Source organism: Monodelphis domestica, chromosome 1, assembly GCF_027887165.1.
Source record: "Monodelphis domestica isolate mMonDom1 chromosome 1, mMonDom1.pri, whole genome shotgun sequence".
Taxonomy (NCBI): domain Eukaryota; kingdom Metazoa; phylum Chordata; class Mammalia; order Didelphimorphia; family Didelphidae; genus Monodelphis; species Monodelphis domestica.
This window is the reverse complement of record NC_077227.1, coordinates 756069606-756096831: the sequence shown is the minus strand read 5'-3', so window position 1 is coordinate 756096831 and position 27226 is coordinate 756069606. Positions and strand designations below refer to the sequence as shown.

General features: G+C 52.4%; 1 long non-coding RNA gene across 1 annotated transcript; it reads right to left on the bottom strand.

The window, feature by feature from the left end:
* Positions 1 to 16388: 16388 nt before the first annotated feature.
* Positions 16389 to 22724, bottom strand: LOC103093202 (uncharacterized). Its single transcript, XR_001625847.2, has 2 exons — positions 22396 to 22724; positions 16389 to 16540 (listed from the first exon to the last, which is right to left on the bottom strand). It is a non-coding gene; the product is annotated as an uncharacterized LOC103093202 (long non-coding RNA).
* Between the last annotated feature and the right edge of the window lie 4502 nt (positions 22725 to 27226).

Here is a 27226-nt window from a genome sequence, read left to right as displayed (position 1 = left end):
AGAGATGCGTTTTTACTAGACTATGTGCCTGGAGACCAGGGGAAAGATAGGACACGTGTCATGGAGTAAACATCCACAACAATGAGAGAGACTGAGAGGTACAGAGACAAAGACAGAGACCGAGAGAGACAGAGAGACAGAGACTGAGAGGCAGAGACAGAGAGGGCTTTTAGGTCATGAGTCTGAGACCAAAGGGAAAGAGGTACCTTCAATAGAAGACAAAATTAGAGGAAGGGCAGGTGGGTGGTGGAGGAGCAGAGAAATGAGCCACACTTTGTACGTGCTGAGCTTTCGCAGCGAGGTGATGGGGCGCTGGGGAGCTTAGGAGAAGGGAAGGCTGGATATGCTGAGTGGGGAGTCGCCTGCATTTGGGTGACCATTAATTCAAGGGACCTGAGGAGGTCACCAACTGGAGCAGGCAGAAGAGACGTCCCAGGCCAGAGCCTTGGGAGGCTGGTGCAAAGGGGGCAAAGAGAGGAGGAGCCCGTAGGGGAGGCGAAGGAGGACCAAGGACCCCAAATGCCAGAGCGACCGCGGGGAAGGGGGCTAACGGGAGGGCTGTGGGCTTGGCCACGGAGGAGCAAGCCTGCTGGGCTCAATACTTCAGGGAGCCGGGAGTGAGCAGAGACCACCCTTCGGGGCCTTAGAAAGCAGCTGCTCCACTTGGGTCAGCTCTTCAGATGGCCAAAGACCACCTTCAGTGTCCCTCGTCGGAGGGCAACTGCTGTTCGTCTTCCTTTTGGAAAGGGCCTAATGCGTCTGTACAGATCCATAAACACAAGTGTGCGTGTGTATACACAGATGTGTAGACGTGCCCATTGATACATACAAACATGCGGGGACACGTGTAACCAGAGTGTGCCAGCAGGGAATACCGGCTCGAGCCTGGAGTTTCTCTTTCCCTTCAGACCCGTCCATGCTTGGCTCGGGGCCAGGACCAGCCTCATTTCCAGGACTCTCGGCCTCCTCTCTTGGGCTAAGAGCAAGGCAGAACCCAGGAACGGGAAGCTCCGAGTGGCAGGGCTGTGTAGTGTGGCACCCCTGGACTCCAGGGCCAGCGTGTGGGACTCCTGGGACTGAGATGCCTCCCGCGGGGGACCCCCTCCTCCCGAGGGGTGTGGGGGACCCCCTCCTCCCAAGGGGTGCCTCCCGAGGGGTGTGGGGGACCCCCTCCTCCCAAGGGGTGCCTCCCAAGGGTTGTGGGGGACCCCCTCCTCCCAGGGGGTGCCTCCCCTTTCTCTACTGCCACCCTGAGGAGAGCCTAAATCAGCCTGTGCCCACAGGGCCAAGCGGAAGCCCAGAATCTCTCGCCTTTCAATACTGAACCACAGTTTTCCGGCCCCCCGCCCCTCCCCATCATTTCTTCTGCCAGCTAACTGTCTGCCAGGGGCAGGCCTGTGCCGGGCCGTTGCGGCCCGGTGTCCCCCCCCCACATATTTCCCGGCTTATAAGCGTCCTTTGTAAAACGCGTCACCAGAGGCGCCAGCGAGAGGGCGGAGTCTTTCACGGCAGTGGGCGGAGCCTGCCCACGTGATGCCGAGCCTGCCCTAGATGGAGCCTTCCGGACTTCTCTTGTTCCATCCTCGCTGGGCTCTCCTGGGGAGGTTTGAGGCGGTTCTGGGCTGCTGGGATTCTGGGAGAGAGAAAGACCTGAGTGGGTCAGGCCGACCCTTCTTCCTTTCCCTGCGGCCGCCTCGAGGCCTCGCAGCCGGGACACACGAGGGCCTCCCCGTGAGGGAGGCCGACGAGGCTTTCTTCCAGCCGGGCTTGATCCAACAGTGTCGGTCCGTGGGCCTTCCTGGCCTCCGCTCCGTCCAGGAGGGCAACAAGGACCATCCTAGGGGCCGAGGCGTGGGTGGGCCGTCCATGCCCCGCTGCTCCGCTATCTGGAGGGGCTGCCCAGGGACGACCATTTGGAGCATCTGTTTCAGGTAAACATGGCGGTGCCCCAACTGGAGGATCTGCCAAGAAAATCGTGTTTCCAGAGGCACAGCCTGTTGGTCCACAGGACTGCCCGTGCTCTGGCTGCGAGGGCCCCAGAAACATAAAGGTAGGAGGCCCGGGAGGTCACTCAGTGGCTTGAGAGCCAGGCCTAGAGACCGGAAGTCCTGGGTTCAAATCCGGGCACTTTCTAGCTGGGTGACCCTGGGCAAGTCATCAACGCCCATTGCCTGACCCTTGCCTCTCTTATGCCTTGCAGTGAATACACAGTTTTGGTTCCAAGATGGCAGGCCAGCAATCATTGTTTGTTTGTTTTTAAGACAGAAGGAAAGAAAAAGGAGCACAAAGATTTCTGAAAGCAGGTTGTAAAAGGTCAGGAGAGGACGAGATCTCCCAGAGGCCCAGAGGGACAACGGCCCGCAGAGTCCCCGGACAGGCTCTGCCTGGAGCCTGCAGGGGACAGATGGGGGGGGGAGGCCCTTTCCTGCTGGAGTCCAGCCTCTGCTCAGTCCTCTTCTTCACCCACCACCCTCTGCTCTCTTGGGCTGGCCAGTCGGTGGCACAGAAATGATGGGCTCCCTCCAGGGCAGAGGATGGAGAGGAGCCGGACCCGGGACCACAAGAGGATGGAGCAAACAGGAGAGCAGCGCCGAGGAGGAAGCAGGAACCGCAGCTCTCGGCTGGGACTCTCCTTTCCCCGAGGCCTCCCTCCAGCTTGCCGGAGCCTCTGCGTCCGGGGGCCCAGCTCCGGCCCTCGCTGGGCGGCCTTGGGCACAGCCAGACGGCCGGGCCGGGGATCTCGTGGAGATACCAGCCCGGCCGGAGGTGCCGTTTGTCTGAGGTCAGGGCCGGGCTGAGAGGAGAGATAAACAGGCCACTCGGGGCGCTCCCAGACCCATATTGTGTTGTCCTGTCGGGAGGCTCCAGCCCGGGGTTTGAGCGCGCTCGCTCGGGTGGCAACAGCTGAGACTTAGAACAAAGGTCCGGGCTGGGGACTGAAGCTTGGCTTGGCCTTCCCGTTAAGCGTGGAGTGGAGTCCGTGGAGCCGCGAGCCGAGATGGGTAGGAGGAGACCCGAAGGAGAGGGAAACTCGGAGGTGCTGTCTGCGGAGGGAGAGCAGGGGCAGGGCAGCCAGGGGTGAGGACAAGAGCCACAGAGCTGAGCTGAGCCCCCTGAAGAAAGCAGGGATGGCCTCCCTGGGCATCGTCGGGGCAGCGCAGCCTCCTGTGGATGGGCTGCTTTGGCCACGCGCACCACCCGTGCACCCTCTGTGTATTCTCTGGCCACGTGCTCGTGGGGGAGCCTTCTGTGGATGCTCTGCCCTTCCCGGTTGGGCAATGGGAGCCGGTAGTAGCCGTCTCCCCCATGCACAGGAGAAGTGGGATCATATATATCTGCCCTATTATTTAACCAAGCCAATGTTCAAGCCACTCAAGTTGCAGTTAGAGGGTGCCACAGAGCCTAGAGCGCTGGGTCTGGAGTCAAGAAGAACTGAGTTCAAATCCAACTTTAGTACTCAAAGGGGGGTGATCCCGGGGAAGTCATTTCACCCTTGTCTGCCTCAGTTTCCTCAAATGCAAAACAGATCTATAACAGCATTTCACTCCCAAGAAAGATCAAATGAACTATTTGTAAAGGGGCTCTGTGTGCAAGCTGGCTCTTACTGATGTCCTCTGGGTGATGGGTAAAGAGTGGGCACTACCGAGTGGGACTCGGGAGCTTCGCTTTAAGTGGGGGCTAATGCCCAAAGGGCCTCAAACTGGGGGCAGCTTTTTCAATGGGATATACCTGTCAGGGGGACTCCCCCATGTGGGGATGTGAGTATTTGTGCCTCTATTTCTTACTCCCCACCTTTAAGGAGATTGGTCTTCTCTAAACATTTCCTTCTGAGCATTGTGGGTAGTTTTCTCCAAGTAGAAGTTTTAATTGATGGATGGACGTGGCGTATAGATGAGGGAGACCTGGGAAAGTCTGGCAATTATCTCCAAGGCCAGAGGGAGCTGGGTTGAGAGGCTGAAAACTTTGTTTATATCCTGGCTCTACCTAGTAGGAGCTCTGTGAACATGGGCGATTGGATTCCCCAGTCTTGGTCCTTAGTTTTCTCTTCTGTAAAATGGGGTAATATGTCCGTTCCCTACTTCCCAGGGCTTCTGTGAGGTGTGATCATGGGAGTCTATAGAAATCCTAGGACTTACCATTCTGCATCTTTGACCTGGACCTTGGAATTCTAACAGTGGGACTAGGTGATGATCCAATGAAATATGGATAAGGGGACCCAGCCTCGGGGAGCAACATTATCATCAGGGATGGAGGTGCCACTAGGGCTCATTTCTCATTTGCGTCTGGGCCTCACAGACATTATGAGACCAGTGATTGGCTAGAGTTCTCCCTTCTTGCTTGCCAAGGGCAGGTGGAAAGCCCAGGCCTCTTCTAGAGATCTTGATCTCTCTCATCAGATGATCCCTTGTTTGCTGGGCCATTCAATAATCTAGCATCGAGCCCATGGGAGCCCCCATTGGGGATCTCAGGATATTTAGGCTAGAGAAGGCTCAAGGTAAGCCTGGGCATAATCCTGATGCATTTGAAGAGTCACCAATTGGAAGAGAGGATGGATTTAGTGTTCTTGGCCCCAGAGGGCTGATCTAGGAACAATCAAGAAAGCAAGAATGTATTAATCACCTGCTACATGCCACATACCGCTCTAGGTTGCCAGGAGCCACAGACGTAGATTTTGTCTTAAAGCAATGAGAATTCCCATTGCTAGAGAACTTGAAGGTTCACAAAGAATTTGAGGGAAGAAAAGAAAAAAATGCTAAGCATGAAAACTCACTGGCTAGAGAATGGGTAGTCTCAGAGGGCAGTGAGTTGTCCTTCACTGGGGTATGCAAGCAGAGGATACTTGTCAGGGTAATTGCAGACAGAATTCTTTGCTAAGGCACCTTGGGTGAGCTTCTTGCTGCTCCTGGGTCTAAGCATTCTCCCATATTAAAAAGGAGATTGCCAAGCCAAGAAATAATCCTAACGGTCACTAAGATCACCTTAAAGTTTGCAGAGTGACCCCAGACTTCAGAATTCTCCTTTAACCCTGGGAGGGAGGCAAACACTTGGAGTATTATTAGCCCCAGGCTACAGATGAAGGAACTGAGGCTTAGATGACTTGTTGAGGCTAAGTATCAGAGGCAGTGGCAGAACCAGTGACTAGTTGCTAGGTCCCTTCTCCTGTACTTCTCTTAGTCTGTTGTGGGAAGGCAGGTGCATTGACAAAAAGCCAATTAGGGGGAAGTCCTCTTTGGCATAAGAGTTTACATTCAGAATAAATGTGTTCAACCCCCTTCAGTTCAATCAATTACATCCCTAAGTTTATTCTGGATCTTTTGATGCATTGTAGGTTGCTTTATGGCACTTTCTTCAGTTTGTTTTCTTGATTCGGGGAGTTCTTTTCCTGTAATTCCTCTCAAAAATTTTTTAATCTTGGATTTTAGGAAAATTATCCAATCCCCCCTGAGGAGGATGTTGATCAACATCCAGATGAACTCAGGATACATGTTTGAGTTCTGAGATATATGAGTCAAGTGTCAAAAGAAAAACCAAAAACATAAAAAAGAAGAAAAATTAAATTTTGGGAGAAAAAATATCAAAATCAATGTATATAAAAATCCGGAGTAAAAAAGAATAAATCCATAACAGGTCCTTGCATTAGGGCCCAATGAAGTTATCCATTGGCAACCAGGACTACAGAAAATTACCATACTATAATGAGAAAGATCCCCATCCAGAGAAAGGACTGTGAGAGCAGAACCACAGAAGAGAAACAGGATTGATCACGTGGTTTGATGGGGATAGGATTGGGGTGTTGGGGTTAAAAGATCACTCTACTGCAAATTTAAATAACATGGAAATAGGTACCAAGTGATAACACTTGTATAACACAGTGGAATTGCTTGTCAGCTCCAAGGTGGGGAGGAGGGGGAGAAGGGTGGGAGAGATCATGAATCATGAAACCATGGAAAATATTCCAAATAAATAAATAACCCACCTGAAAATAAATAGGAAGGAAGGAAAAGAAAGAGAGAGAGAAAGAAAGAGAAAGGGAGAAAGAAAAAGGAAGGAAGGAAGGAAGAAAGAAAGAGAGCTTCTCAGTCAAGGTAGCTAGGTTTCCTCTGGGGTCCTTTGGAGTGGGTGAGCCCCATGTTCATTTCTTGGCACCTTTTGGGGATGTTTAGAAAGTGAGGGCAATGGGCCAGGGAGCCCACGGCCATAGGGCCTGATCCCAATTAGACAGTAAGTGGAAGAGGTCAAATTCAAATGTGAGTCTTCTGCCTTAACTGGATGTTAATCCAGCATCCTTCTACTGGCCTAGGAGCCTCGTAAGTACATGCATGTGCCATTCTCGGATCATTTATCGACTGTCTCCCCAAACATCTGAACTCTGGTTGAAGGCAGGGCCCATTTTTCATCTTGTCTTGGCATCTCCCATGCCTGGAATAGCGGGTTGAATTTTGTAGGTGATTAATAAATGCTTGTTGAATGGCAACCAGGAAGAGAGCTTCTCCCCATTTGTTGACCCAGCTTCAACCTCAATCCACAGAGGCAAAAGCCGACTGTTACAGCCGCCAACCCTCAGCATCCCCAAAGTCAATCATCGGCCGTGCGGTGGGAGAAGTGGCCATCTTGGATGTCAAATAAGATGTCAACATTTTCGCTCAACTGACTCTCTGTGTTCTCTGTTGTCAGAAAGGATTTGGAATTCTGGCCAGCTCAAGAGACAAATGCAACATGAGGCTCACCATTTCGATCTGGGTTAGGGTGTTTTGGGGGAAGAACAAGGTTCTCTGAGGTCAAAACCAGCAATTTCCGGAGAAGACAAAACAGTTTGGAATAACGGGCCACTTGTGAAACCCAAGATGCCTTCCTCTGGTTTAATAAGTCTTCCCCTGTCTTGGCAACAGATTCGGAACCTTCAGCTCATTCCCCACCCCTCACACCAGCTGTTTCCCATTGGCACAGGATGTGGTGCCAGACGATAGCAGAGCAAACCACAGAATGGCGTGGAAGCAGATCCGTTTTTGTCTTCCCCTGTCCTGTAGCTGTCAGGACGGCGGGGCCTCGAAGGGCAGGGATCCGCAGGGGCTGCGTTCTGAGTTCGGCTACTGGTCAGAGGGTTTGCAGGAGAGGTCAAGCTCCTCCGTAGCCCTCTGCCAGGCTCTTTGCCCCATAGGGGCATCCCTAGGCAGGATGCCCTCCCTTCCATTCCATCAGTCCGTGAGCTGCCTGCCCTTCAAGCCCTGCTCAAATGCTGACTCTTCCAGGAAGTCCTCCCTTTTGCTGCAGCTTCCTGAAAGCACCTGTGACTCGCCCTGTGGCTCCTTATCCAAGTTACGGCCAGTCACAAACCCTCTCCTCCTTCGTGCCCAGCCTCCTCTGGCCAAATGCTTCCAAACTCTGTCCACTGAGAAGCCTCCCTTCAAGGGCCTTAGTTGCTCTGAGGGTCGGGGGTTATTTAACAGATGTGCCAAATCTTCAGATTTGGAAAGAAGGGACCGTAGGGGTCAGGTGGTCAGTAAGTTCTGATTAAGATCTTGCCACGACCTGGACACAGACCAGCCTTGAGCCTCGCCCCCTCATTCTACAGACAAGGAAATGGAGGCCAGAAGAGATTCAGGGACTTGTTCAGGGTCATCGCAGGCCTGGAGAGCTGGGCCTGGATTGAGGAAGACCTCTGTTCAAATCCAGCTTCAGATTCTTCCTAGCTGTGTGACTCTGGGAAGGTCACGTCATCCTGTTGGCCTCGGTTTCCCCATCTGTAAAATGAGATGGAGAAGGGAATGGCAAACCACTCCAGAGTCTCCAGTATCCATGGAAGAAAACAGCAAGGAATGATAGAACAGCCCCAAATAAACCTGCCCTTCCACTTTGGGGGTTCTGTTTTCTCTCGTTAGATCAGAAGCTCCTGGAGGGCAGGGACTTTGCTTTGTGATACCCGTCTCCTCATCACATAGCACAGTGCCTGGCACATAGTAGGTGCTTAGTAGACACCGATTCTCTTTCTGACTCCACTGGCACACCATGATCCATCTCTCCTCAGTGCTTCTCCACAGGGTTCAGTGGAAAGGGCAGCCTCAGGCAATTGGCTCTCCTTCTCCGGGCCTCAGTATCCCCTCTGCAAAGTGAGAAGGCTGGAGATGACCTCGAGGGTCTCCATTCATGATTCGTGTGCGCAGGGCTGGGCACATCTCATCAGAGCTGAGTCTGACAGGCAACGAGAACAAAGACGTCCTCTCCGTGGCTCTCGGGCTCCCGAGCAGCTGGTGGCTCAGTGGATGGAGAGGGTTGAAGGGGGGCGGGTCAGAGGCCTGAAGGCCCAGCTGAGGAGCCCCAGCCTGGCCTGCCAGTTAGCAGGAATCCCCTTCAGCCTGGGCCTGGGGGACCGTGGCCTGACCACCGTGACCAGCAGAGTCAGAGCTCCGTAAGGGAGATGCCCGAAGGCTCTTCCCCTTCAAAGCCTCCCTGGGAAGTGGGGAGATTCCAAGCCCACCCAACGGGCTCTTTGGCCAGGCCATTGATCATGCCTGCACGGTGGAGAAACCGAATGCGCCCCCGTGTCCTCCCCCCACCCTGCAGCCAGGAAGAGGGCCCTCTGCTCCCACCACGTGACGGGCCCGTGGATCCTGCAGGCTCAAGACGGGAAGTGCCGGGCCATCTCTCCAGTCGCCTCTTTCCTCCCTCCTTTCCTTCCTGTCTGTGTCCCTGGACCAGCATCAGACACCAGGCCGGGGCAGGAGCCTGAGCCGGGACAACAATGGGCAGCCAGGTGAGTGAGACTTCCTGGGGATGAAAACAGCACAGATGTGGCCCCGCTAACTCAGCAGCCCCCTCCGTGCCCTCTGTGCCCACGGAACGCTGGGCTTCCTGCAGATGGGAGACCAAGGCCCGGCCCTCGGGTCCAGGCACATTCCCCAGCCCCAATCAGGGAACCATCTTGTGTGCTAGGGGTGCCCCGATGGGAGCTGGAGGACCCCGGGGTAAGCTGAGCCAGCCTCGAGGCCGGCAGGAAGCCTGCAGGGAAGAAGGGTCAGCCTGTGGCTTGCTCTCTCCTCGGTCCGGGGACCCGAGTTGCAGAAGCCAGGGCGGGCGCTGCCCAGATGGGCATTGTGTCTGGCCAGGCTCGGAGTCCTCAGAAAGTCAGGCAGCTGCCTCCCATGAAGGCCGGGCGGGCACCGGCGAGGGAAAGGTCAGCCCGCCCCCCCCCCAGGGGATGCTGGGAACAGCACAGCAAGGCTCTTTATCTCCCTCCGTGCTCCTGCTCTGCCTCCAAAACCTTTGCTTCACCTCAGTTCTGTTTGTTTCTTTCTCTCAAGGAAGGACAGGAGGATAATAAAAGTGTCTGCCCTGACAGCATTCCCAAAGCAATCTCAGAGCGGTGGGGCCGCCACCGTCGCCCTCGCTGTATAAACACACACAGATGCACCACAAAAGGGCCCCGGCGGGCCCCAGAGGGAAACCCAGCTGCCCCCGCCACCGTGGGGAGACTTGTCTCTGATAAGGGATTCTGAGCTTACTGCTCTCAGGAAGGACGGGGTCAAAGGAAGACACGTGGGACGGCCGGGGAGGCAAGGGGGCATCAGCAGTTCCCCACTCCCGCAGCTGCTGCTGCAAACCTGGGGCAAAGGCATCCAACCCTTCCGAGCCTCAGTTTCCTCATCCGGTCTGCTGTGAGGACTGCAGTGCCTCTGGAGAGCCCTTTACAGACTCTGGGGTCCTCCTGAAATGGGGTTGTCCCAACTGTCTGGTCCAGTGGCCTTACACACATTTGGAAATTCAGAGAAGTAAATGCCACCTCCTTCAGGGAGCCCGTGGAAATTCCTCGAGGTCTCAGGGTCTCCTCCCAGAAGTCACTTTGCTATTATTAGGGAGTTGTTGGGGTCCCAGCGATTTCCCCCCAGCAGAAGGTAAGCTCCTTGAGGACAGGCAGGCTCAGTTCCATTTGTGACTCTATCTCTCTTGTCAAAGACCCAGTGCATTTAGCAGGGGCTTCATACATGCTGGGTAGCACAGTGCCTGGCACATAGTAGGTGCTTGACAGTTATTCACTGTGGAGAAGGAAATGGCAAACCACCCCAAAATCTTTGCCAAGAGAACCCCAAAGGAGTCACAAAGAGCTGGATGTGGCTGAAATGACTGAACAATATTTATTGGATGAAGAATGAATGAATGAATGAATGAATGAATGAATGAATGAATGAATGAATGAATGAATGAATGGCTGTATGGACAAGAAACAGCCAGGGTTCTTCTGACTCCATAGACAGAGGGCTTTTCTCTAGCTCACCAGGTTTCTCTCCACCTGGATGCTCAGAGAGCACTTTCAAGACCCAAATCACTTTAGGAGGTTTTTCAATCCCAGAACTCTCAGTCTTCTGGGAGGGAAGGACCAAACATTTCCATTTCTGCTGAGGTTTAGGGCTTATAAAGCCTCTTCCTCATCCCATCCTTGGCAGGTTCTGGGCCTGAGACCCAGAGAGAAAAGGAATGTCCTACAGGATATTGGAGCTGGGAGGCCCCCTTCATCTCTTTGATACTTCAGGTGAGGCTGAGAGGAGGAAGGGATGCACCCAAAGAGGGGAGAGAAAAGGAAAGAGGGAGGGCAAGGAAGAGGAAGAAGAATGGAGACTCCTGCTGGGACTGCCTACTAAAATCAAGATTATGCCTCCAAAGGATCACAGGCTGACATCTACAACACATCCATTTCATGTATGAGGAAACTGAAGTCTTTGTCCAAGGCTCTTTGAGGGTAGGAATTGGATGATATGAGAGTCACATCCTGGGCCATGGACTCCAAATCTGGTGTGGAGGAAAGAGTCCTGGGCTTGGAGATCTAAAGACTGGCCTTGAGGACCAGCTCTGCCATTACTTGGTGGCCTAAGGGAAGTCATAAACTGGTGATGGTGATAATATGGTGATAACAATGATAATGATGATGATGGTGAAGATGGTGATGATGAAGATGGTGATAGTGATGATGATGGTGAAGATGGTGATGAGTATGACGATGATGGTGATGATTCTGGTGATAGTGATGATGGTGATAGCGATGATAATGACAATGATAGCAATAATGGTGATGATTCTGGTGATGGTGAAGATGGTGATAGTGATGATGATGGAGCTGATGACAATGATAGTGATGAAGATGGTGATAGTGATGATGATGGTGAAGATGGTGATGAGTATGACGATGATGGTGATGATTCTGGTGATAGTGATGATGGTGATAGTGATGATAATGACAATGATAGCAATAATGGTGATGATTCTGGTGATGGTGAAGATGGTGATGATGAAGATGGTGATAGTGATGATGATGGAGCTGATGACAATGATAGTGATGAAGATGGTGATGATGAAGATGGTGATAGTGACGATGATGGAGCTGATGACAATGATGGTGATGATGAAGATAGTGATGATGATGAGTATGACAATGATGGTGATGATTCTGGTGATGGTGATGATGATGATAGTGATGATGGTGGTGAAAGCTGGCATTTAAAAAGCACTTTGGGGTTTGTGAAGCACTTTATACATGTTAATTCATGAATCCCAGGACTCAATTTCCATCACTAAAGCGAGGTGCTTGGTCTAACAGCCCCCAGAGGTTCTTGTGCTCTGACATTCTGTCCCCAGAGACACGGCGAATGGGTACCTGAAAGCTCTGAACTCCCTGGCAGGAAGGTTTAATCTTAGTCGCCATCTTCCCTCCGTCTCTTTTCTTTGCCTCCCTCCTTAGTGCTCACCTGAGACAGGTTGTGAATGAAAATGGCCAACACGGTCTGGCTTCTTCTTTGGAAGAGCCTCTTAGGAGAAGTCCCAGCCCTCAGTTCTGTGGCTCGCACATGGAGCACTCTTTCTTCACAACCCGGATCCCTCTAAATCACCCAGCCAACTCACCCCTCAGCCCCAGAGGTTGCTTTCTGCGGTGGGCTGGGTTGCTCCTAGAAGGGTCTGTGGGCTTGGCTTGGGAGGCAGAAGAGGAGCGTCTGGTCTAGCAGAAGTAGTTGTCTCGAGGCCACAGCCCAGGCCTCTCAGAATCAGCCCTGAGTTTCTCTGGGACTCTGGATGTCCACTGTTCATGGGGCCACCCGAGAGTAACAAAATGGACAGCTGAGGGAGGAAAGAGAATCCGGTGGAATCTACTAAAATCAGGAATAAATCAGGAATTCATGAGCAGAGGAAGAAACCAAGAATTCAGTGGAATCTAGGGAAAATACAGCTTGTCTCGCTGGAGGCATCATCAATGCAGCTAGAATAGAAAGAGACCCGGAACAGGGGAACTCTTTGCGTACAACATCCCTGAGAAAAGTCTGAAGGCCAAGATGTCAGGGAGATCGATAACGAAGACCCAGGCCAGTGGCGGTGGATAAAGAGCCAAAGGGTATGAGTTTCCAAAAAGAGATGCACCCAGGAACAATCATATGGGGGGAGGGAGTGACTGGAAATCAATCAGAAGAAGATAAAAGAAAGGGAAACTGTCTTAAAAGTCATTTTTGAAGAGGAAATTCAAGTTGGTTTTCTCCACAAAGCCCTCTGAGAAGAGTCCTCCAGCTCTCTTTATAGGCGAAGGTGTCTCTTCCCTCCTTTCTTGCCCTGGAAGGAAATCTTTAGAATCCAAAGGCCTGTTGTTGGATTGGATCTTCCCCCATAATTTTGGCCTCAGGTCCTCTCTCCTCTTGGCAGCCCCGATCCGGTGGCGAATTCAAGATCTCCAGTACCTTGTGTTCTGGAATGCTTTCAGCCCTTCCTCCTCAGAAGAACTGGGCTTGGGATATTATAGGCATGGGGAACTCCCACATGAGGAAAACTCATCTCCCAATGCCAGTTTGTGGCTTCTCCTGGAGCACAGAGAGATTCCAGGCCTCAGCTGGCTCACACTACCAGGTAGGACTTGAACACAAGTCCTCCTGGCTTTCTGGCCATGAAATGGCATTGGTTCCCATTCTTGATAATCAAAGGAATATAATGAAGGCTCAAGAGTCAGAGAAGAGGGGCAGCAGGAGAAAACTGCCCCCATCCACCCTCTCGAAGAGAACGTCCTTGGGTGGGCCCCCGTAACAAGAGGGACAGCCCAAGCATGGGCCCCTGGAACAATTCACACCCACCTCCTCCTGCCCACAGGCTTTCTTTGCTGGTCCATGCTGTCCCGGGAAGCTTGCCTAGAGCTTTCCGATCCCTCTAGTCAGGGTAGAGGTACCCTGGGGGTGGTGCTGGGCATGGGCCAGGTGGCATCACCTGCCAGGGCTGATACCTGGAAGAATGAAAGGCCAGACTGGCCAGGTGGGTCCTCCTCCCTCCCTTTCCTTCTCGGGTCTTCCCTTAGTCTAACCTTCCAGCCACCCAATCCAGCCATTTTTGTCACGACTCTTATCATCACTATCACATCACCAGCAGCTTCTGAATTTATAGCACTGTGAAGCCTCCAAAATACCCTGGAGGGAGTTGAAGGAAGAGTGACGCTCCTGATAAGAATGAAGAAAGTCAGTCAAACTATCTTGTTGAGCAGTGAGTTCCCCATCACTAGATGGCTTCTGTTGTTATTGGGCCAATTCCTGATGAGCCAGTGGTTAGGCCAGAGGCCCTCTGAGGTCTCTTCTGAGATTCTAGGAGGTCCTGTGGAGTAGTGGATTAGAGAGCTGGTTGGGAGTCAGGAAACTTGAGTTCAAATCTTGTCTCACTCACTTTCTAGCTGTGTTATCCTAGGTAAGTCATTTCACTTCTACCTCTATTTTCTTGTCTATTAAATGGGGACAATAAAAGCACCTCCCTCTCAGAGTTGCCATGAGATTATATATATATATACACACACAAACCTTCAGGTACTTGAAATGTCCTTTTTAGGAGATGGGTTTGAATCCCTTCCTGGCCTCTGACTAGCCCTAGGACTCTTGGGAAGTCTCAGCTTCATCTCTGGTCTTGGTCTCCTTATTTAATCTTCCACAAGACGGTGAGTCTTGACAGCCTCCAAGGCCCTTCCGGCTCACAGGCTTGAGCCCCATCCTGTCATCTTCAAGGTTAGGTAGTGATGCCCACCATCAAGTGATGAGTAAGTGTCCGAAGCAGGGCAGAGCCCCATCCTTGGCTCTAAGGCCATCTCTCTGGCCCTACCTCCCAAGCCCCATGGGCACTTCCTAGCCATTGACAGATAAGCCCTTGGAACAAAACATGCTCACTTCCTGCTTGGTCCCTGCAATCCTGTTTAGTCCCAGGACCCAGCTCCTCCGGCCCGATGGCAGCTGCAGCCCAGGAGGGCTTGGGGCCTGCTGGGAGGGCAAGGGGCTCTCTGGTTGCTGAAAGCTGGAGGCTTGGGTCAATTTGTCACAATTTTATCTACACAAGCCCTATTAGGTTGGCTGTGATTTCAAGGGGTGGGAGCTGTGAACTCTCAGGTCACTTGTAAACTGATCCCTCCCTCTCCCCTTTCTCCCTTCTCCCAGCCTCCTCCTCCTCCTCAGGCTTTTAAGTACTTTGACTTGGTAAATTGAAACCTGAAGAAAGCCAGAGCCCTGATCCCGGGGCCCTCCAGAGCAAACCTGGCCTTCAGTGGATTTGCTTTAGGAAGTAACTGCTTACTTGCCCTATAATTAACACCACAAGCTGATGCAGGGGAGATAAAATCCTGGGGGTCAGGGAGCAGGTCAGCCCGAGAGGCCTTTCACTCAAGGGCCCCTTTGAATAGAGCTCCTAGCCACTTCTCTGCTCAAATAATTGGGGGCAAACCTCCCACAGACCTGAGCGTGGAGCTGAGGCTGAGCTCAGGGGACCAGGATTGTAGACTGAGGCCTGGAAGCACTGGGAGGCCATCCTGGTCAACCTCTTCATCTTACTCTTCATTTTAGGATGACATGGAAAGGGCCATCTCCAGAGAAGGGCCATAAAGATGCTGATGAATGGGTGGGCTGGCCTCATTCACAAGCAACCATAGAGATAATGGAAGGTGTATGGGTGGGGGAGGGAAGATAGGGGAAGCTTAGAGTGTTGAGAAAATTTAGGCACTCACTGGAGGAATTTGAGCCCCCCCCTCCCCATTTCCTGATTAGTTGTCTCTCCCAACTAAGGTGTGAGCTCACTGAGAACATGGCAGGCTAGTTGGATCTATTTGTTGAATTTGGCCAGTGTTGGAGATGCAGAAAGCCCATAATAAATTCTTCCTTCCCTCCTCCTTTCCTTCCTTCCTTCCTTTCTTTTTTTCTTCCTTCTCTCTCTCCCACCCTCTTTCCTTCCCTTCCTCCCTCCCCTCATTCCTTCCTTCCTCCCTCCTTCCCCTCATTCCTTCCTTCCTTCTTTCCTCCTTCCTCCCTCCCTTCATTCCTTCCTTCTTTCCTCCTTCCTCCCTCCTCTCATTCCTTCCTTCCTTCTTTCCTTCCTTCCTCCCTTCCTTTCTCAGAAAGGGGAAACAGAAAAGGACTCTGAGAAGCAGGTCAAAGCCTGGCCCAGAGATATGACAGCAATGAGAAGGGGCTCTTATTATCAGGACATTTGCTCTCCCTTTTCCTTTCTCTGACAAAAACAAGGCAGCTCATAATTTCTCTACTTGCTTCAGGGATAATGTTGCCCTTCAAAAGGTGCCAGAGCCCACAAGAAGGAATTCCAACAAAGAAAGTTTGATTGCTCTGGTGGAAGGTATGGGAACCTTGGTGGGAAATGGCCCTGCATCCTACAGTTTGTGAGAGAGGAGAGGAAATCTAGTGTGATGCCCGTCCTAGAGCTGGGGATAAGAGACTTTAGAGAGTTTGCAGGAAAGCAAGGCAGGATCCCTTGCAGTGAAATTCTCCAAGGAGGTGTGGAAACGTGCCCAGGAATGAATTCTTTTCTTTCTTTCTTTCTTTTTTAAGTAATATTTTCTTTTTTCTTTACCTGTAGAAATAATTTTTAATATTTCCCCCCAAAACTGTTGTTTTAAATCCTCTCCCTTTCTCCCTTTTGGAGACAGCAAGCAATTTGATATAGGTTATATATGTGCTATTATGTAATACATGCTTCCATATCTTTCCTGCTATAGCAGATGAATATTTTAAAAAACATGAATAAGACAAAGAGAAAATTAATCTGCTTTGATCTGCTTCAGCCTCTATCAGTTCTTTCTGTAATGGTGGATGCCATTTTTCCTCATGAGTCCTCAATCAACAAAAGGTAACAAACTAGCCTTTATAAGGTGAATTCTGAAACTATCACACTCAGTCCTGTCCAGCACAGTTCTAAGTAGATGAAAAGTCAGATGGGTCTGAAGAAACCCGAGTGGATGCACAGCGAATTGACCACTCAATCCAGACTGTGGAAATAAAGCCACAGAGGGTGAATAGAAGGGTGTGGTACAATGCTGTCAAATATATGTTGGGAATGCCAAAGAACAGGATGAGCTGAGGCTGGAGAAGGAAGTTAAGAACAACAAAAAGTGGGGTTTTGCTTTTAATCTGTATTGGGGGGAGGATTTGGGGCCAAAAGGATTAGGACCTTTGCTGTTGGGAGATGGGAGTAGATGGAGTGATGTTCAATAACCTTGGAGAGGAGGCAGGTCTTCTCAGTTCTCATTTTGAGTCCTTTTTCTCTGTAGAGGAGAAGAAAGGTCCTTTACATTAGAAATAGTAGGGAAAAAAATTAATTAATGGGGAATTCGTACCCAAGATAAGCCAGGACATAGAAAGGGATTATTTTCCTTAATGAATTCAAGTCTCCTGACCAAATGGAATGACATCATGTGGTGCTGAAGAATTTGCTCCATGGGCCTGATTTCATAAAAGTGACATCTGAAATATTATGGAAAATGGGAGATCACAAGACTAGAGAAGGGAAAATAATGTCCTAGTTTTCAAAAATAAAAGAAAGGGAGTATCCTACAGAGAGTAGGCCAGGGAGTTTGACCTTGATTCCTAGAAGAGTCAAGACTGATTTCTTCAACAAATGTTCTAAAAGTATCTAGAAACAAGGTGGTGAATGACAAGAACCCACCCAGCTGCACCCAGTTCAGGGCATGCCTGCCATAATAACCTCATCTCCTTTTCTCAAAGCCTTATAACAAAGTGGGAGAGGAAAGGTATGTAGATATAGTTTACCTGGTTACTATTGAGGAGGCTGATGGCAGTTTTTTTACATTCTTTTAGTGGGCAAATAGGCGGTACAGTGGAGAGAGCACTGCCCTTGGAATCAGGATGACTCTTCTTCATGAGTTGAAATCTAGCCTTAGACATTAACTAGGTGTGTGAACCTGGGCACAGTCACTTAACTTTGTATGCCTCAGTTTCCTCATCTGTAAAATGACTTGGAGAAGGAAAAGGCAAATTACTCCTGTATCTTTGCCAAGAAAACTCCAAATGGTATCACAAAGAGTCAGACACAACTGAAACAACTGAAGAAGTAGAGAAGATGGATTGATATGAACAGGACAATGATACTCTGATGGATTCAGAGTTGTTCAGGTGTTCAATCAGAATCAAAGATTAGTTGTTACTAGTTTTGAGTATGTAGACTTAACTCTTTTTTTTTTTTTGAAGACTAGGACAATATTTGACCTTCTCTGGTCTTGTGGCTCCTCTGCCATTTTCCATAAGGGTCATTGGTGACATGGCAGCATGTCTCTAGGGAGGTGCTACTGGGATCTGTTTGGCTTGTGCTGTTTAGTATTTGTGTTGACTTTGAAAAAGGCAGAGATCACCAAGCTAATATGGTAGCAAACCCAGTGGATTACAGAGTCAGGATCCATTGAGCTAGATCTGAAAAGATAAAATGTTATAGGTAGAAATGTTCATTCTTGTTCTTGAAATCCAAAAAGTGAATCTCACAAGTATAAGATGGGAGAAGCATGACAGGCAGAAGTTATTCAAAAAAGGAGCTGGGAGTTTCAGTGGCCTTGAGCTTAATAAATTAATTAATCAACAAGTTTGGAGCATAACATTATGGTTAAAAATGCTCATATATCAACATTTCACACCCTATACCAAGATAAACTTAGAATGGGTGAATGACTTGAATATAAAGAAGGAAACTATAAGCAAATTAGGTGAACACAGAATAGTATACATGTCAGATCTTTGGGAAAGACTTTAAAACCAAGCAAGAGCTAGGAAAAATCACAAAATGTAAAATAAATAATTTTGATTACATTAAATTAAAAAAACAATGCAACCAAAATTAGAAGGGAAGCAACAAATTGGGGGGAAATCTTCATAACAAAAACCTCTGACAAAGGTCTAATTACTCAAATTTGTAAGGAGCTAAATCAATTGTACAAAAAATCAAGCCATTCTCCAATTGATAAATGGGCAAGGGACATGAATAGGCAGTTTTCAGCCAAAGAAATCAAAACTATTAATAAGCACATGAAAAAGTGTTCTAAATCTCTTATAATCAGAGAGATGCAAATCAAAACAACTCTGAGGTATCACCTCACACCTAGCAGATTGGCTAACATGATAGCAAAGGAAAGTAATGAATGCTGGAGGGGATGTGGCAAAGTAGGGACATTAATTCATTGCTGGTGGAGTTGTGAATTGATCCAACCATTTTGGAGGGCAATTTGGAACTATGCCCAAAGGGTGATAAAAGACTGTCTGCCCTTTGATCCAGCCATAGCACTGCTGGGCTTGTACCCCAAAGAGATAATAAGGAAAAAGACTTGTACAAAAATATTCATAGCTGCGCTCTTTGTGGTGGCCAAAAATTGGAAAACGAGGTGATGCCCATCAATTGGGGAACGGCTGAACACATTGTGGTATCTGTTGGTGATGGAATACTATTGTGCTAAAAGAAATAATGAACTGAAGGAATTCCATGGGAACAGGAACGAACTCCAGGAAGTGATGCAGAGCGAAAGGAGCAGAACCAAGAAAACAATATACACAGAGACTAATACACTGTGGTACAATCAAACGTAATGGACTTCTTCATTAGTGGTAATGCAGTGATCTGAACAACTTGGAGGGATCTACAAGAAAAAAAACTATCCACATTCAGAGGAAACACTGTGGGAGTGGAAACACAGAAGAAAAACAACTGCTTGAATACATGAGTGGAGGGGATATGGCTGGGGACGTAGACTCTAAATGATCATCTTAGTGCAAACATCAACAGCATGGAAATGGGTCCTGATCAAGGACACATGTAATGCCCAGTGGAATTGCGTGTGGGCTATGGGAAAGGTGGTGGGAGGGGAGGAAGGGAAATAACATGATTCTTGTAACTAAGGAATAATCTTCTAAATTGATAAAATAAATAAATTTTTAAAATGCCTGTGCAGAAGAGATGTCTACCCCATTTCCATAGGGTAGGCACAGGAATGAAGTCAGAAGGACTCCTCTCCCTGATTTCCTCTCTGTCCTTAGATACTTTCTAGTGGTGTGACCCGGGACAGGCCACTTATCCCTGTTTGCCTCAATTTCCTCATCTGAAAAAATGAGCTGGAGAAGGAAATGGGAAACCATTTGCCAAGAAAACTCCAAAAGGGGTCACAGAGTCAGATACAATTGAACAAAAAACAAAACTCAGCCCCCCAAACAACGTGGAACCTCCAAACATGGAAAAGGCTGGGATGCCCTCTCCGTAGAGACAAAGTAGATGGAAAGCCCCAGTGCTCTTGATCCCTGGCTCAGGATTGTTCCCCTCCTTTTCCTGGGGAGTTTAGGTCCACTCATCCAACATCTAAAATGGCGCCAATGGAAGGTGCCCGCAGCGATGGACGTGCCCGTCATCCCGATGCCAATGGCTGCCATTCTGGTTCTGTCTCATTCTTAATGCTGGTCAGCCTTGAGGGAGAACTTTGTAAACAAGACTTCGTTTAGGCTTCCATTTCTGTGTTTTTGCTTGAGAATGAGCCTGTCGGCCTCTGAGCTCTGGAGGTTCCTAAACAATCTTCTTTCCACAAGAATGATGCTCATCTCTGGTGTTTCTGGGCTTATCCATTGCTCCACTCAAGCCTCACAAGGACCCTGAGAGGCCAGGCAGTTATCCATTATGGCTGAGGAAAAGTGATTCACCCAAGGTCATATGGCTAGTAAGCACCTGAAGGAGGATTTGAATTCAGGTCTGCCTGACTCCCAGGGCTGCACATTTTAAAGGATGCCAACTGCCCTCTGGGTGTGTCCCTTAGCGAGGTGGGCGCAGTGTCCCCTGGGAGTGGGGGAGGTCGAGTCTGAGTCTCATCCTCTCGCTGCCCCCCAGAAGCTGTGATCCTCCTGGCAGTGGGCATCCCACTGAGCTTTCCAAAGGAGAGTGCCTCTAGCCTTCTTCCACATAACCTCGGACTCTGCAGAGAAGAGGCCCATCTACCTCAGACACTGGCCCCAAGAAGCCCAGCAGGGGCCAGACTGGCTCAGGATGGACAGCCACAGATAGATGGATGGATGGACAGACAGGTGGACAGTCAGATAGACACACACAGAGAAAGAGACACACAGGCACACACGGCCAACTCCCAGGAGGGTGTCACCCAGTAATGTTTGCATAATGTTTGCATCTCCCTCTCTGGGTCCTCCCTTAAAGGAGCTAAAGCTGCATCCCCCAGGCCTGGGGATCAGCAGCACCACCCAGCCCAGAGGGGGCCCAGCACAAGCACCACACTGTTCTCCTGCTCAGCCTGGGTAGCTTTGATCACAAAGCATGAGTTGGAGGAGGGACAGAGCCAGAGCCAGAGAGAGAAGAAGGGACAGAGATGGGGAAGAGAGACAGAGAGACAAAGAGAGGAAAAGGGGAACAGAGACAGAAAGAGAGAGAGGGGCAGAGCCAGAGCCAGAGAGAGAAGGAGGGACAGAGATGGGAGAGAGAGAGAGAGAGAGAGAGTGAGAGAGAGAGAGAGAGAGAGAGAGAGAGAGAGAGAGAGAGAGAGAGAGGAAGAGACAGGGGCAGAAGGAGGGAGAGACAGAGAGACAGAGAGGAAAAGGGGAACAGACAGAAAGAGAGAGAGGAGCAGAGACAGAGAGAGGAGGGACAGAGATGGAAGACAGAGAGAGGAAGAGAGTTGGAGCAAAGGGAGGGAGAGACAGAGACAAGGGGAGGAAAAGGGGAACAGAGAGGAGAGAGAGAGGAGGGGGAGAGAGAGACAAGACAGATCAAGAGAGACAGAAGAGAAGAGGAACAGACAGCAACAGGGAGAGACAGGGAGGGAGAGAAAATAGGAGAGGAGAACAGAAGCCAGGATTTGGAGTCTGAGGGCTGAATCCTGGCTGTATGATTTTCCTTGTTCTGTGCCTCAGTTTCCCCGTGTGCCAAAATGGAGCTAAGACAGCAACTGTCCCAGCAGCCAGGGTTAGGGCAGGGGCTCCCCCTCCTGGCCCTCCAAGCCAATGCCTCAGGCAGGCTGGCAGGGTGAGAGGTGTGCCCCCACCCAAGCTCCTCTCCTCTCCTCCTCCCCCAGGCATCAGTCAGAGCTGGGAGCAGCAGCCCCTGCGAGCAGGTTGCACTGCAGTCGGGATGGGGACACCCCTGCAGGGGGCAGAGTGAGGCCAGAGACACGCAGGGCTGGTCCAAGGTCCTCCGGCTCTGCTGGGGCAGAAACCGCTTTCCACCAAAGCTCCGGATGATGTCTTTCTTTCCCTTCCAGCAGAGAATTGCCGGCAGGACGCTTGTCCCCATTTTACAGCCCCCAAACGGAGTCTGCCAGAGGGGAAGCCGCCCGGCCACCATCGAGGTGTCCTCGCGGGACCTCAGACTCGGGTCTGCCGGGCACAAAGCCTAGAAGGGAACAGCCAGTCATTGCTCAGGTCTCTGTCTGGGCAGAGAGGAGGAGGGCCGGCCCGCCCTGGCGCTGGGTGGGGGCTCCCTAGGGTCCAGCGGCTGTTCAATGGCTCTCCTTGCCTGTCCTCCGAAGGACCACCCAGGGGCCCAGCCCCCCCCCCCAGCTCTGGCCTTCCCTGTGGGGAGGCGCTTGGAGAGATCAGAGAGGGCAGAGCCAGCAGGGACCTCGGGGCTCCCTTGGTGGCCAGTCAGGCACCTGCCCACGTGAGGACAGGCTGAGCCGAGCCTCTGGAAGGGGGGACACGGGGCCGAGAAGGCCGGGTCCAAGCAGCAGCAGCAGCAGCAGGAGGGGTCCGTGTCCCGCCGGGATGTCTCCCAGGCCTTCCAGGCAAAGCTCCGGGCGGACACACAGGGAGAAGGAAAGGCCGGAGAGGGCTTCAGCTGGCCAGAGGAGCCCCCTCCGGCCCAGAGACAGGGCAGGAAGGAGGCTGCGACCCCCGAGGGCAGGGCAGGAATGGGCACCGCGGCGGGGCGCTGTCTCTCCCCTCCCAGGGCCGCCCTGGGGTGAGGGGGCGCTCCTGGGCCCTGGCGGGGAGGGCTGGGTAGCTGCTGAGTAGACGGTGAGCAGGCAAGGAAGGGCCGGGCCCTGGGGGCTCCCCGCCCTCCTCTGCTCCCCTCCAGCCCATTTCTCAGCACTTCCGGCGCCCACACGTCACGTGGGGACACATTCACACACACCAGCCGGTTCCCCAGAGCTTGGCAGAAACCTCAACCTCCCGCGGGGTTCCGGCCGCCATCTTTGGTCGAGTCGAGCTCTCCTAACGCCCCCTGGAGGCCAGGACTGGATCCTAGCGGGGAGCGCAGAGCCGGCCGGGAGCTGCTTCATAAATGCGGCTCACTGGGTGCGCCTGAGTCTCCCTTTGTCTCTCTGTCCAATGGGCGCCGATGGCCTCGGCCCTGCCCACTGCCTCACGCGGGAAGCTCGAGGAAAAGCCTCGCTCCCTCCCCTCGCCCGGGTGGGTGCCGGCCTCAGCCCGGGAGCTCAGCGGGAGGCGCTCTGCTCAGAGGAGGGCAGCCGAGGTCAGGCCATGGAGCAGAGGCCCAGTGACGCTCCCCCCCCCCCCCCCCGCGGACACCGCCCCCCCCCGGGAGGCCGAGCCCTTGGGCGCCCCCGTGCCAGAGCTCTCCACCAGCCCGCCTGCCCCTCCCAGCCAGGCAGCAGCCTGTCCAGGGCAGAACCGGGCGGGCTTCCTTGGCCGCAGTGCGAGGCCGCCTCAGTGGCTCTCTGGTGCCTGAAAACAGGCTTCTAAAGGCCTCGGAGCCCTGCGGGCAGCCTCGGGAGCCCCCCAGGAGACCCGGCTGGGGCCTCGGGCCGGCCACCGGCGACAAGTCTAATGGTTCCCCTCCAGGCGGGCACCTCCGTGTGCCAAGGCCCCAGCGAGGGGAGGCCAGGAAGGAGGTTCTCTGCTCCCCAGCCGCGTGCGCCCCATTTGGGTCGGGGGGGCCCCCTGCACCCCCACCCAGGAATGGCGGCCCTGGGCGCGCTCAGCCTCCCCGCCTCTGCTGGCCCCTGGCGGGCCGTTCCCACACCCAAACTCTCCTTTCTTGGCTCGCTGCGGAGCTCGCAGGTGGCTCCCATCGGCCCACAGCTCACAGGGCTGACAGGGTCTGAGTCTGCCCATTAATATTCCCCGAGGCGTTCCGCCTCGAGCTTTCCCAGACCCCGGCAGGCCGGCCTGAAGAAGCCCAGAATTCCGCCCGCACGGACTCGCCGGGCAGCAGGACGCAGCACCCACAATCCCAGGGGGCGCCGGGCAGGGTCCGCAGGGTGAAACTGTCCATCCACCCCCCCCCCCCAGACCCGGGACCGGCGCGGCCTCGGGGGATGCCCAGCGAGTGCAGTCTGGAGCTCCCTCGGACCCTCCCCAGCAGCCCCGGAAAGCAGGAAGGGCCTCCTTGGGGGCAGGCTTAGTCCTTCCCCTGGAGAGCAGGGAGGCAGAGCCCAGCCTTCTCTTAGAGGCTAGAGCCTGGCACAGTGCCAGGCATGTGCGGGGGGGGGGGGGGGGGGGGGCCTGATGAGTGCTTATTGGCTGACCGAGGAGGCAGGTAAGTACTTGCCCGCTTCAGGCCCCCCCCCCAGTCAGTGCCCCCCTCATGCTCTCATCTCCCCCAAACCTGCCCCCACGTGGCCAGACACCCCCAGGACCCCTCCCCCATGGCGAGCCAGGCTGCCTCGATGCCGATTTTTGTCTCAAATCTGCAGCCATTGCTCCTGCTCCGTCCCTGTCCCACGTTCCTCAGCTTCTGCTGTCTCCTCTGAGGCGTCACCAAAATAATGGAAACTTTGTTGATCTCCTCAATTAAACTTCTTTCCTTCTTAGCCTCAGGACTGAGCACTGGCTCCACGATGGAGGAGCCGTAAGGGCTAGGCAAAGGAGGTTCAGTGACCTATCCAGGGTCACCCGGCTAGGCAGTGTCCAAGGTCAGATTTGAAACCAGGACCTCCCATCTCAAGGCCTGGAGCTCTATCCACTGGGCCACCAGCTGCCCCTGAACATTTGCTCTTGGGAGGCGCAGGTGGCCACCACCCAACACCTTCTTGTCTGCGTCCACCAGAAAGGATTCGCCCTGTACACGGTGGAGGCCTGAGGGGCAGCCGAGTTCCCTGACCCTGTGGCCAGCCCAGCTTTCATTCCCCTCCAGAACACACTTCTTTGATGTTCCCCTTCCAACTGGCCCTTCTTCAGCACCCCTCATCTGGCGCGTGCTCCATCCGATGCCCCCAGCACGCACGTCTTCCTTACCTTCTCCGCTCTCGCCTCTCTGCGGGGTGAGTCTTCTGGCTTCCGAGCCGCGACCTTCCCTGGATAAGCCGGATCCCTCAGCCTGCTCAGGACGCCCCAAACTCCAGGCTCCAGCCGGATCCCTCAGCCCGCTCAGGACGCCCCAAACTCCAGGCTCCAGCCGGATCCCTCAGCCCGCTCAGGACGCCCCAGCCCCCAGGCTCCAGCCGGATCCCTCAGCCCGCTCAGGACGCCCCAGCCCCCAGGCTCCAGCCGGATCCCTCAGCCCGCTCAGGACGCCCCAACCCCCAGGCTCCAGGGGCCTCTTGGGGTCTTACGGAAATGACTGCCAGGGGAGAAACGGCCTGGAAGTATCCTCGGCTGCAGGAATGGCTTGCTGGCTTCACTGGACTTTCAGATGCCCTCAGTTTCCCCCGAGCTTCTGGCCCTTCCAAGGCACCAAATGCCTCATTTCCCCTGGAAAGAGCTTTGCCCCTCGTTGAAGAGTCTCTGTCTCTGCCTGACTCCGGAGAATGTTTTCTGGTTAAGAGGACGGAGATGGCTCAGAACTGGCATTCAGCAATGCCTGGTCGTTGGGCTGTGGGAAGATGGAGTCTGGGCTGAGGAGCCCCTCTCTGCACTCGATGCCCATAGAGAGCCGTTAGGCAGCTCTTATTCTTTCAGTCCTTTTGCCTTTCCTTTGGAGTATGGGCAGAAGAGGAGGAAATGTTGCATTAATTTCCCACCTCCAAGTCACTCATGGCAACTCAGAGCAAAAATCCACAGCCGGCGAATTGTTTATCCTTTTCCAGATGGCCAAACTCCAGGGGACAAAACATCCTGCCATATTCTTTTCCCCTTTCTTAGTAGAGACCAGAGCCTGGAGACCTGTTAATTACCTTTCCCAGAGCAAGATGTGGCAGAGAATGGGGCAAAAATGGAATTCCTGCAGAAATGTATGACAAAGTGGGCACAGGTGTGCCCACTCTACCCAAGAAGGGCATTAATGGACCAAGTTCCCTATCCCTAGCCTGCTGTGGGAAAGATGAGCCATGTCTTGGGTATCCAGCCTTCTAGACCAGGAAAGGGGATCTCTTGGGAAGCTCAGGTCCTGGGTCAAGAATAAGCCCAAATTCAAGTGTTTGGATCCCTGACTTTCTAGGGAGGAGAGTTCTGAGCACCATCTCTTTTGGGGAAAGTGATATGGCACGTGCAGCTGGCACTGCAGTAGTGAGGTGCTCCTTAGGACCACAAGACATCCTTGGCACCGTCTCTTCCATTATTAGAGTTGTTCAGCCAGCATCCATCCCAACCGGAAGGGGGCAGCCTGTCCCATGGCTCCATCAAGATAGAAGCCAGACGGCAGAGAAATGGCAGAGCTCTGGGGAGGACCATGTGGGAGAACTAGGGATGGATAAGAATACCGAAGGGCCCGGAGGCCTGATGCCAATCCCAAGGTCATAGCCCCTCCAAGAGGACCACAGAGGCATTGGATTGTCTTTGAGTGCTTTGCATCGTCTGCATTTTCAATGGAGTTAAAAAAGCCTGTCCTATGCCAAATATGTATGTGCTACCTCTAGTGCTTGTATGGAGGTTGGGGACTCCTGATAGCCATATTTGTGGAAACCCAGACACGAGCTTTATTTGGAAATTCTCCTGAGGAAACAGTGCTAAAAAGAGCCAATGACCTCTCCAGGTCACTCACAGAGATTGGATCCAGTCGATTGTTCAGCTTTCATCAAGCATTGATCGGCACCAGTGCTTTGGGAGCCTTGTGCAGGGTGCTATGACAGTGCCTGTCCTCCCCAAGTTTGCCTTCTACTACCAGTCAATTGGAAGCTGCACAAAAGGAAGATGCAGGGACATCAGGGAGGAGGACATTAGCCATGTGGGCTGGGCATTTGAGCTAACAGCTTCACCAACAGATTCTGGGAGATTCAGGCAAGGAGGAGGATGAGGTGGAGCTGAGGGGCTCCCAGAGCTGTCAGCTCTTTGCATCCTTTACAGCACCTGGTCGGTGGCTGCTCTAGTTATAAACATCAGTGAGAATAGGACAGAAAAGTCCCAAGTTCCTTTGTGTCCCAAGCACCGTGAACAGCCAGGAACACCACATTCCAGGCTCATCTCCCTGGCAGCAAAAACAAACAACAGACTAAACACTGCCCACCCTCGTTTCTTTGGAATCACAACTTTGCAAGCTTGGGACCACTTTCAGAGGTGATGAAGACTGCCCAGGTGGGTCAGGGAAGGGATGGGAGGAAGACACAGCTGGAGGGTCCGAGGCTTAGTATGTCTGTTCTGAATTGGTTGGAAGTGAGTCTGTTCGAGGGGAATGAGCTCCACTGATGCCCTGGACTACAGTGATGGAGATGGAGTCTTAGAGATTAGGGAGGACCTCCATGGAGGCTACATCATGAAGTTCTCACCCTGATCTAGCCAGGGATGACTGACCTCCAGAGTTTAGACTTGGGCCCACTGAGGGACCCTTTCACTCTGGGCCAAACTTGGGGCCAGAACATTTTCAGAGCTGGTCCTCCCTGAAAGCGCTGGAAATAAGCCCATTCGTGAAGTCTCCACCAAAGGATGCTCCATCTTGGATTCCATCTGACTGTTGCTGCAGACATTGGAGAGCAGACAAGTGGAGAGGAAGGTCCCCAGCTCCAAGGAAGGTTGCTGACCATCACTTGTGCCCCCAAGCCTTTCCTCAGAGTCTGAGACCCAGGCTAGAGCAGGAGTGAGCATTTGTTAAGTCCTACTATATGCCTAAGCCCAAGTGTTTTATAAGC